Source organism: Falco punctatus, assembly GCF_963210335.1.
Source record: "Falco punctatus genome assembly, chromosome: 1".
In the NCBI taxonomy this organism is placed as follows: domain Eukaryota; kingdom Metazoa; phylum Chordata; class Aves; order Falconiformes; family Falconidae; genus Falco; species Falco punctatus.
This window is the reverse complement of record NC_137580.1, coordinates 25584361-25594976: the sequence shown is the minus strand read 5'-3', so window position 1 is coordinate 25594976 and position 10616 is coordinate 25584361. Positions and strand designations below refer to the sequence as shown.

Below are 10616 nucleotides of genomic sequence, written 5' to 3'. Positions count from 1 at the left end.
GAAAAGAAATCCAGACAGGTACACAAGACTGCAGTCCTGGCTACAGGGCAAAACTTGTTTATTTTCTCTCTCCATTCTAATGTCCAGAGTCAGAAGATGAAATCGAAGAGGTTAAGTGAACCAGTGGAAACTGCAAGGACAGAAATTGAACTCAAGCCGTCTGGATTTCAGCCCAGGGTTTTCCCCACAGTTATAGCACTGCTAACCTGTGGAAGAAGGAGAATATTTTAACAGACTAAAAGTGTCTGTAGGAGGGTGACCCCACCAAGAAGAGGAACAACTAAGTTAATGAGTAACCTGAAATGCGTGAGTAGAATACTGCATAGCTGAAGGGTCGTCCAAGCCTTTCCTCGGCTAGCACAGGCCTCCCTCTAGCCCCACCTGTGCCCTTGATAATAAAGAACAGAAGTTTCTCCCTCTTCCATTTCAGATGGAGGTAAATAAGGGAATGAGCCCCAAGTCCACAAGGTTTTCCCTCGATCTGAAGAAGCTGGACGTTAAGGTCCTTTATAAAACATAGGCAAACTCCCGGACTGTGAGACCAAGAAGCACCAGGACATTTACCATGAAGCCCTGAGGTAAAAGATGGTCTTGCACTGATCCACTGCTGTCCAACAGGTTCTTGGTCAGACAGCAGGTTACATAAACACTTGCCAGAAACAGAAAGACCTGCTAAGGCAAGGCCCTATGCCACTACAGTACACACAGTCCCAGGCAGCCGTTCAGGGAACTCTGTGGCTGACCTAACACTTAGGCTATTACACAGAAAAGATGATATTGAGGTATATGAGACTAGATGAGAATTGAGCTCTGTGCTCCTGAGATCCAGCCCAGGTTTGCTCCTAGCTCTCCACAGCTTTCTAGGGTTAGATTTCAATCAATCCAAATGTTTCGGCACACTTGGATTTCAGTTTTCAATCAAACTCCATCTTCAGCTTAAAAGAAATGCCATCTAGAATAGGTGGTAGAATAGGCTGTAGAATAAAGATCACTGTCTCCACCCAGAGAAAAAGTTCAAACACTCGCAAAGATGTAGGGCACCACATTTTTTAAAAGCTGTTTGCTTCCTCATTGCAGTTAAACTTCTGATAGGAAATGCGCTGTTTCCACAGATGAGCAGCCTGTGCTACTTCCCATCTACCCTAAAAGTGAAATACAAATCTGATGAATCATCAAGGGAAAACCCAAGCCTTTCACTAGGTATTTTCTGAGAGGACTGACACTTGTTCAGAGAAGTCTGAACCCTCCTAACTGTCCATAACTACTTCTTATCTGACCCTTAAGAAGCACAGTGCCTACAGAACACTGGACAAACCATCCTTCTGCCCATTCAGCATGTCTGAGCTGGGCATTGATTTCCAGCAGAGCCTTAGGACAGATTCTGCATCCTTTTCCTCCCCTGCAAGCCTCTTCGAGTTGATCCTTCTATGTACTTCAGCCAAGTGTTGTGCTTGTCCTATTAAGGCATATTCCATGTACGCAGAGAGGCTCCCATTGATTTCAATGGACTTCAGAGCAGGCTCATGTACTGTCACCTCTGCTAAGAGAAGTTACATATTCAATGCAAACAGAAGCCGTTTCCTTTGGGAGACTCCTGACCCCAGACAGAATTTCCCTTGCCTCTGCACCACAGCCTGCAGAATGAGCCACTGTCTTTAAAACAAACACTGAAATGCTGTGCTTCTCATTAGCCTGAACTTTTGTCCTCTTATTCATGGGAAGGAGTGCCTTGGCCATCACACAGTCATTTCAGTGGCACCTCACTGAATTGTGCCTTATTTGTTTGTGCAGTGCCTGCCTGGCCTGCAGCTCTGTTTGGCTGAACTCCGGCAAACTGGAAGAATTATCCTAGCTGAAACAAGACACAGACAGCATCGGGATCGAGCCACAAAGATTTAAATAAAGGCAACAAGCACATAATAAAGCCACATGACAACTGATCATCACAAAAGGCTGGCCCTACAATCAGAGTGATGTAGTGCAAGACTTATCATCAGGGCTCTGCCTGCTTTATCCAAATTCATTTATCCCTGAAGTTCTGATGATTTTTGTGGTTTGCTGTCATTTTCTCCCTCTCTGTAGTACTGACCACCAGACAAGGAACAGACTGACTAGAGTCCAGTCGTGGCACCCAGCAGCCTCAGCAGGAACGCTCCTGTACTAAACCTGCCCTTCCCCGTCCTGCTTTAAAGTCAGTGAAGATCACAGGTAGACACCAGCATTCACAGTATCAAATGCAGTGGTAACAGCTCAGAGATTAAAAGCACATTAAACCCCTTGATTAGGCCAATCATTTTATCCTCTTTCAGGATAAATGACCCCAGCCTCAGGTGGGAACCACAGCATTGCACAGCAGCTGAAAACCTAACCCTCCACATGTAACCTCATCCCCGACAAGTTCCCTATTTCTTAAGAGTTGTCCAGCTGCCCCTAAAGGAGCAACAGTAGGTTGCGAGAGAGGAAAGGTGAGAGAAGGGTTCCAGCATCTATACCACTGAACTAAGAGAGAAGAAACCCATATCCAGCAAACAAGGCTAGTTCTGAGAGGACAGCAGCTTTTACACTAACATGGTCAAATATTTTATGCAGGCTCAGCATTATTTAACTGATCCTGAGCCAAAAACCCAGCCCTGCTGTCCAACAAGTCACTGTCCTTACTCTGATATCAATCAAGCTGTGCCCCCAGAGATTGTTATAAAGGAACATATTACAGTTTGGCTGTCTGAATCCCACCGAGCAATTTACGGAAAGGGAGTATTGTCCAAGTTGCCCCCAAAGGCCACTGAACTTCTACAGAAAGGACGGCAAGAGAGAGGAAAGGAATGCCAGATGCAATAAAGAAAAAAAGGTAACAAACATGATGTGCTTGTGCTGTTTAAGGGAAGGCAGCCTGAATATGCAACAGAAGTGCAGCCTGAACCCCAACACCTGCTGGATGTAATGGACTCTGAAGTGTTGTTTCAGAATTAATCAAGTCATTTAAAATCATAGCTGTAGTCTCCATTCACTACTCCTATGCATAAACGCGCTGATCCCGATACTAATCCATGTCGGGTGACTTGAGCAATATATCACCATAATTGCCATTTTAGGGCTGCAAATTGGAGCTAAAATAACCAGATGCAAAAGAGATGGCCATATCATACTCTCAAGATGGATCTTCAAAGTTCAAGGAGAGTTCAAGCATGGAAGAGGCAATAGAGAGGGGTCAAGTGTAAGGAAATTGTTCATGTTCAAGAGGAATTAACTTTACAAATATATTGTTTCTGAGGTGGTAATTGTACCATCTTACAGCTATTCATACCTCATTTAATCTTTGCATTCTTCTCAGCCATTAGAGTGATTGTTCCTCATTGAAATAAATTTGATTTTGACAAAATATTCTGTTTTAAAATGGCAACTAATTTCCCCAAGATTTTTCACTTTAAAATAATTCTCTGAAACCACACAGCCCAGAACCAGCTACAAGATGCTCAGACTACAGGCTTAGGGTCCATGGCTCAAATTACAGGCTCAGGATCCATGCGCCAGGCAAAAGTGCCAAGATTGCCGACTCATTTTATTGTCAGGGAAATAGGAAGTCAGACTCCCTTACAACGATTAACAAATACAGAGCTTGAGACTCCATCAAGAACAGTCTTAAGAGTGGTGTGTCTGTGGGCCCAGTCTGGAACCTTCAAAGTATTCAAGCACTTCACCTACCACGGGTTTTAAGGTTACCAACAACCAACGTGGAAACACCTTTTAGCACGCAAGGATATTATTTCCCATATAACTTGACCACGCATAAACAGAAAAGTCAGCTGTTCTCTGAAGAAATCAAGCAACAGGCATGGAGCGTTCAAGGGTGGGACTTTGACAACAGTAGCAAATTGTGCTGCTTGGTTTTGCTGAGGCTTACAACACAGTGAGTCTTCCATGGCAAAATAAGCATACCTGGCAGCAGTCCTAAAAGGAGTTTGCAGTCCTGTAAAATCAAACCAAAAGGCATTTTAATAATCTGTCGGGCGAGTGCATAAGGAAGTTTTAAGCCGGTCATCAGCACTGGTTTAAGAAACTTCCTTATCTGATACGCTTCTCTTTTCAAGAAGGCAGATGAGCCCATTAATTGTGTGTTCCTTTCCCCAGTTTCAAGCTGCACCATTAAAGTACGATTTCAGCTTGTTGTTGACCTAAGAGTTACTGTTGGCATCTAATAAGTCATCTGCACAGCCAAGAGAGAACACACACCTACCATTGTTTCTGCAAGGCTGGGTCCTAAGAGTCTCTACTGCAAAGCTGCAATTTAAACTTGCTGCCACTCCAAATGCAGCAGACAAAGGGACAGCTTCCCAGGCAGTGTAAATCAGCACAGCGCCATTGTACTGTGGAGAGCTAAGCTAATTCATCCTGCCGAGGATCTGGTGACCTGAGCACATCCAAACAATGGCACTACAGAAAGCTAATGTGCTATGGGTTACTTGATAATTTCTGCAGCATAATTGGCCAACATGGAAATGTTAGAAATGATGGAAGTTCATAACTAATTGCAACCATTACTGAGACAGCATTACTTATGATTAACTGCACGTAGTAGGCCTGATTCTGATTTCACACACATCCCATTCCAGTCAGTTTTTTGACAGGTAGCTGGTGACATTTCCAGTGTGGCCAGCTGCTGGAAGAGGCCAGTCCTCATGGCTACAGCAGTGTTTTCAGCATATGAAGTTCTACATCCTACTGAGAAGATCACGAAAGTAACGTCTTCAGTGCTTGAACTCTAGACTGAGTGTAAATAAAGTCTGCATTTAAGCTGTTCTTTGATTTCCCTGTTGTCAGAAGGCTACTAGCCCACCTGCCAGGTTGCTGCTGGTCCTTCAGGCAGCCTGCTGACTTCTCTGTTTCTTGACTCCTGTACTTATGTGGCTGTCAGGGAGGGTGGCACTACTGCAGCCTCATTTGACAAGTTCAGCACTAGTATCACCTGCATTGCAAATACTTGTATGCTGCTCTGTGTGGAACTGGAACAGCACAGATTTCCTCAAAAAGCTTACATCGCACTTACAGTCCAAAATAAATGGCTTGCATTTCCAATTTTCTTCCGTGGGTCTGATCATTGAGTCTTGACAGGAGCTTTTGGGAGCTGGCTTCTCTTGGAAGTCTGCCTTCAGCTGTGGGTGCTCAGCTTAGAAACGTGGCTGGCAGGAAGATGACTCAGGGCAGCATTACTCGAGTAACTTCGGAACTTCCTAAACAGAGAGAAAAATCAATGTGAGTTCAACTGGTACTTCCCTGAACACAGACACATGCACAAACACACAAACATATGTATATATATAAAATGTATGAAAATCAAGTCTTCCAAAAAAAAAGTCCATGGGCTGGACACAGACATTATGTCTGACGCAGCCAAGTCAGAGCCTGGGATCTCTTGTGCAGAATGAACACTTCCATATCTTTGTTTTCCTGAGAGCCCTTGTCTAAAAACAATCATCTGCAAATTGTAATTTTTCTCCACCTTTCATAAATATCAGCAATAGTGCAGCCCTCTCTCCCCCTCTCTTTTTCTTACTCAGGATATCAGGCAGATAAGAGTTATCAGTAAAGGTCATCCTCAATTTCTGTACAGAAATGATCTGTCTCCGGTATGTAATAAACATTTATCCATGCCTTTATTAGCTATATTGGATCTGACAGTTCTGTTAAACCATTTTCTTTCATTTTGCTAGGTCATGACGGTTAATGCTGCTAAAAAATCTCATCACTGCTTTTGATCACTGTATTGTCTTCTCGGTATTATCAGGATTTTGTAAAGGTAAGCACTGGCTGGAATGACCTATTAAAGTTACAGCCCGTTGAGTTCCCGGCTTTTTTCTCACCACAATAAAAAAGCGAAGGAGTGCAAAGCATAAATTCTACTTTCGGGGTTATATTTAGTTGTGCAGTTGACATTTAGTAGAGCAGTCACTTTAAGCGCACTTTGCATTGGTTTCGCTCCATCTTTTTCACATCCTTGAGTTTCTAAAATGGTGTTGGAAGCCACACCATGGCAAATGAGACCAATTAGTGGGACCAGGGGGTGATGTCCCTGTTAACCCTTACCATGCCAGCAGCGTGTTAGGCATCTGCTCAGGATTTTTAAACAATTCGCATGATTTATGAAGCAGACTCCATCTGCAGATTGTAGAAGCGTTTAAAGCATTTTCATTCACTCCTGCATGCTCGTAGCAGAGCTGCGTGTATCCCAAACCCCAGCAATACTCGGCAAAGCGCTGGAACATATTCACAAAGTTAGGCACTTATGTCAGACTTGTTGCAATTCTCATCCTCCTCCACTCAGGTCTGTGCTTTAATCACTAGCACAGACTTGCTTTCAGCTTTAAGCTTTTCTTTCTTTCGGCTTTCTTTCACACATCAGCTGCATCCAAGCCCAGGGTGCCTTTCCTCATCCTCTGCCCATTTTTCTCTGTTGATGCTTACACCAAACTCATTACTAGAGTGTCTAAGTACATGAAATATTTTTTGAAGTATTTTTGAAACTCACTCTTGTCCAACATTACTTCACAGGGGGACAGGGAGGCAGGGATAAATCAAACAGAAAGCCCTTTGTAAGCCTTCTTGGGCTCCACTTGCCATGGACCATAGGGCCACTGCTCTGCAGTGAAATCAGCCATCATCATTTTCACTGCTATGGGATCAAGTCATTGGTTCCCTGACACAACAGACCAAATTCTTCCCTGATTTGCATCCTATGACTGGTACAAAGTACTGATTTAACATGGTCTCATGCTCTTTGTCAGTATGCAGTCACTGCAGCTCAGAGGTCCAGTCAGTGATCTACCATCATGCCATGACACTGCACTGCTTATTTGAAGCAGACCTGTGTTCTCCTTCATGTGGAGCAAGACATATGTATCACCTGGGCCTTGAACCAAAGCCCCATCACCTCACAGGCCAACCGTGGGGCAAATCCAACCCATGAACCAAATCCAACCTTTGTCCATCCAGCAACTTTACCACGTAGAAGTCAGGAAAGGCTGCTCACACAGCAAATGCAAAAGCACTTCCCCCAAGCCACTCTCAGTGAGCTCCAGAGAGTGAGCAGAGACAATGTCCCTTCAGCAGCAAACCAGCTCCCTGCGGTGACGCTGATGGACATGCTACAGGGCAAATAATTGAGCTACTTTGTCTAGCTGAGGAGAGGCTGGTGGCATGTTGCTGTCAGGAAAGAGCAACAATGAACCTCTTAGTCTCCGCTGCATTGATTTTGATTTGGGAATTGCTTTGATTTTGAGTTGGGAAATAACATTTCTGCAACAAACAAAAATACATTGATGCCCCTGCAGATGGGCTGCTCTGTGAACGCTGGATTCTGTGAACCAGTTCCCTGAACTCCTCAGGAGATCTACAGCCCAGCCATCTTCTAATGCTTTCTCTTTTCAAGGTAAAGGTAGTATTTCTCCACTCTAGCTCTCCCTAGCCCACTCTGTTACTGGCAATGCCAGTACACACTGAATTAAAGACAGTGCTTGGGCCCAGCATTATCCTTCCAAGCAATCCACAGATCTTGGGCCATGGATACTCAGACAAGTTAGGAAAATGAGCCAAAGCCAGAGTGAGGAGCCAGTATAACTCCCTTGGGAGTGGAGAAACATAAGTATGGTGTCAGTTTTAATTAAAGCATCACAGCAGCCACTTGCAGAAGTTGGCATCTTAAAGTTATGCCAGGATACTGGTGCTCTTGGAGATGCCTATATCCTTAAGATTAAAAAGAAGAAAGACACTAGCACCTCTATTAGTATTCAAATAAGAGATCCTGTACAGACCTACACACTCTTACAGGGACTTTGCCATGGTATTTAGGCACCTCTTGCAGTAGGTGTTCACTAAACATGAAGTGTCCCTGGTCTCATGGGTGACTTCCAATGCTGGCCCAGAGAAAGTACTGACAAAGCATCAAGCCACAGGGAATATCAGAGAGCATATCCTGTTCACAGCTGCTGAGCCCTCACAAAACTAGGACCTGCAAAGGCAGTAATGGGAATGCTACTAACCTCCAAGATACCTGGGCAAGTCTCATTTTCGATGCAACTCTGAGAATCCCCATGGGAAGTTCGATGTAAGTTTAACCTGCTGATCCATACTGTGAGGATCTGGGAACTGGTGACCTAGTGCTAAGGAGAGGTCCTTTCAGCCTGCTGTCCTGCCCACTACAGTAGACACAAACAATGGGTTCAGAAGGTACAGGTATCCCTTGTTAAGGTTTGCAAGAGAAACCTGTACCCAGCAGGAACACCTTCCTTATCCCCATTGAGTTGTGAACAGCTTACACACAGTTAAAAAAACCCCAAACATCAAAAAAGAGCACTCTACTGGACAGCAGCTGGGCAATGTGGGGATGCTGCAGTCACAGGGACTTTACTGGAGCTATGTTAAATACTCATAGCTAAAAATCTACCTTCTGCCTGAAGCCCCGTTTTCAGCTACAGACTGTAACAAGGGGCTTGAGATCAGCATTATAAAAGGGCATATTACATCTTCATGTAAGCAGTGTGTTGCTTTTCAGTTTCCTCAAGCATCCCCTTACTTGACAGCAACAACCCATGCTCCTCTTTCCTCCAGCTGTACCTAGCTGTAGCTTCACTAATTTCCAAAGGCAGATGGACGAATATGGCAACTCACAAGAACAAGCAAAATGTTTTCCTAGCCTCCACAACAACAGGCATATCCAAAAGACAAATCTCTTCGAGTGTTTCTCTGTATGCTCTCCATTTCCCCGTATCCTGCAAGTCCATGTTCACCATGGTCTGTGTGATACATATCTGCAGCAGGAGAAGAGGTCCTACCTTCTCGATAAAAACGAATGGCAACCTTGTATACGCAGAGGCTTGCTCTCTGCTGCTGGGACACTGGTAAGCCCCAGGGAAATGCAGGAATGCCACACTCTGGCTTTCTGCATGCCAAGAATCCCACAACTTTCAACAAAGGAAGATCAAGGGTGTTAACCCCGATGCCCCAGCTAACTTAACCCAAACCTTGTTCCCGGTACCCACATTTGGAGAAAGAGGCCTCTCTTCCTTGTCTCTAAATGGCCACCCAGCATAAGTATCTCCCCATAATAATTCATGAACAGGCTTCAAACGGTGCGGGCTTGGATGTGGAGGTTGGCTCAGACATGATTATCCTTTTCAACACCCAAAGTTAGAAGTGCAGACAATAGGCACACAGCCCAATAGATGCACTCTGACCTTGATGTTTCAGACCACCAGGCTGTTAAACAAGAGGCAGGACCCCTGTGGTCATGGGAATCTCCAGCATGTGTTTAAAACTGTAACACTATATTTATTGGTGAACTTTGCCTAAGCTATCTTTAATGCTTTTCAGGTGCGTCTCTACTTGCAAAATTTTTTGCACTCTGTATACACGCAGGCATACACACAAGCATAAGGTGAGGAAGAGAAAGACATTACTCCTCATAATGGCTTTTAAATGACCAGTTAGAGGCAGCTACTGCCTGCAGTTTTTCACTTGTCACCCCTGCTCCTTTAGTTCGGTTGATAAGTAAGATTTGCTACTGAGCCTTCCCATACTATAAACAGGTAAATCTATGCCCTATTGAAGATAACAGTTTTGGCCCAGGGCTCTGTGTCCTAGGTATTCTGCTTAAAAACAGCAAAGTGGTTTCTGATGGCTGGGAGGACTGAAGTGTTGATTCAATGTGATACAGAGCATTTACTTTATGCAGCCAGCTTTGCCAGGCTTAGCTCACTCTCTGTACAGTTCCTCCCCTACACATCAGAACAGGACTCAAAGTGGATATGGAACAAATTGGTTTTGAAGGGCCAGTCTTCCAGGAAGATGGAAGTCCCGATGTCTGTCTTCTATATGAGGTAGCAGATTTGTGCAAAGAAGCGAGAACATCCATTAAAATCACCTAATTGACCAATTTGCCAAGTTATTTGTCTTCAAAATGAGACATTTAACATCTCCTGCTGTATGCTGATGAATTTTGGTAGCAGAGAATAAACACAGTCCTAAAAAATAAAATCCATATCCAGATAATGCAGCTGGCAGTTAATGATTACAATATGTGACACTTCAAATACACCGAGTCGATGACATTTAGCTGATTTGTCTTCCCTATTTTTTGCTAAGCAGGTTGGCAAAAGAAGAAAAACAGTTGATCTACTAACAAGTTTAACACAACCTTGAAATAAATTACATTCAAAAGCTAGAAGCCTGACTCAGTTTAATAGTTAAATCATTTATTCCTAGGAAAGAAAAAAAAAAAGAAAAAAAGAGAAAATTAAAAAGAAATCCTGCCCTGAAGTCATTATCAGCATGATCCTCTATTTGAAGTCTTGCAAAACGTTCAAGGAACGGCCCTTGTGATTTGGCCAAAAGGAAACAACACACTCGGCGGCTCTAAGCAGGCCAAATAAAATGGAGACTCCCAGTATGAGAATATTAAATTATTATGGCTTTTGCAACAGGGGGCACAATTGTTGGCGGCCCCCTTCCTCTGATGGCCAAGCTATGTTCCTCCCTACCGTGAGCATTCATTGTCATACCTAATATTTGCATGCTTTGATAATAATAAGATTGTCAAGATAATAGCAGGGAAGTTTCAGTAGAAA

The 10616-nt window shown here is 43.8% G+C and overlaps 1 long non-coding RNA gene across 4 annotated transcripts in view; it reads right to left on the bottom strand.

The window, feature by feature from the left end:
* Nucleotides 1-10616, bottom strand: part of LOC308072790 — a 57675-nt gene that overhangs the window by 19632 nt on the left and 27427 nt on the right. For 3 of the 4 annotated variants that reach the window (XR_013931794.1, XR_013931795.1, XR_013931797.1), the window contains 2 exons: nt 5045-10616; nt 3937-3967 (listed from right to left, as the gene is read on the bottom strand). The exon at nt 5045-10616 is cut by the window's right edge. This is a non-coding gene — a long non-coding RNA (uncharacterized lncRNA). The remainder of the gene's footprint in view (nt 1-3936; nt 3968-5044) is intronic. The other variant, XR_013931796.1, reaches the window with a different exon arrangement.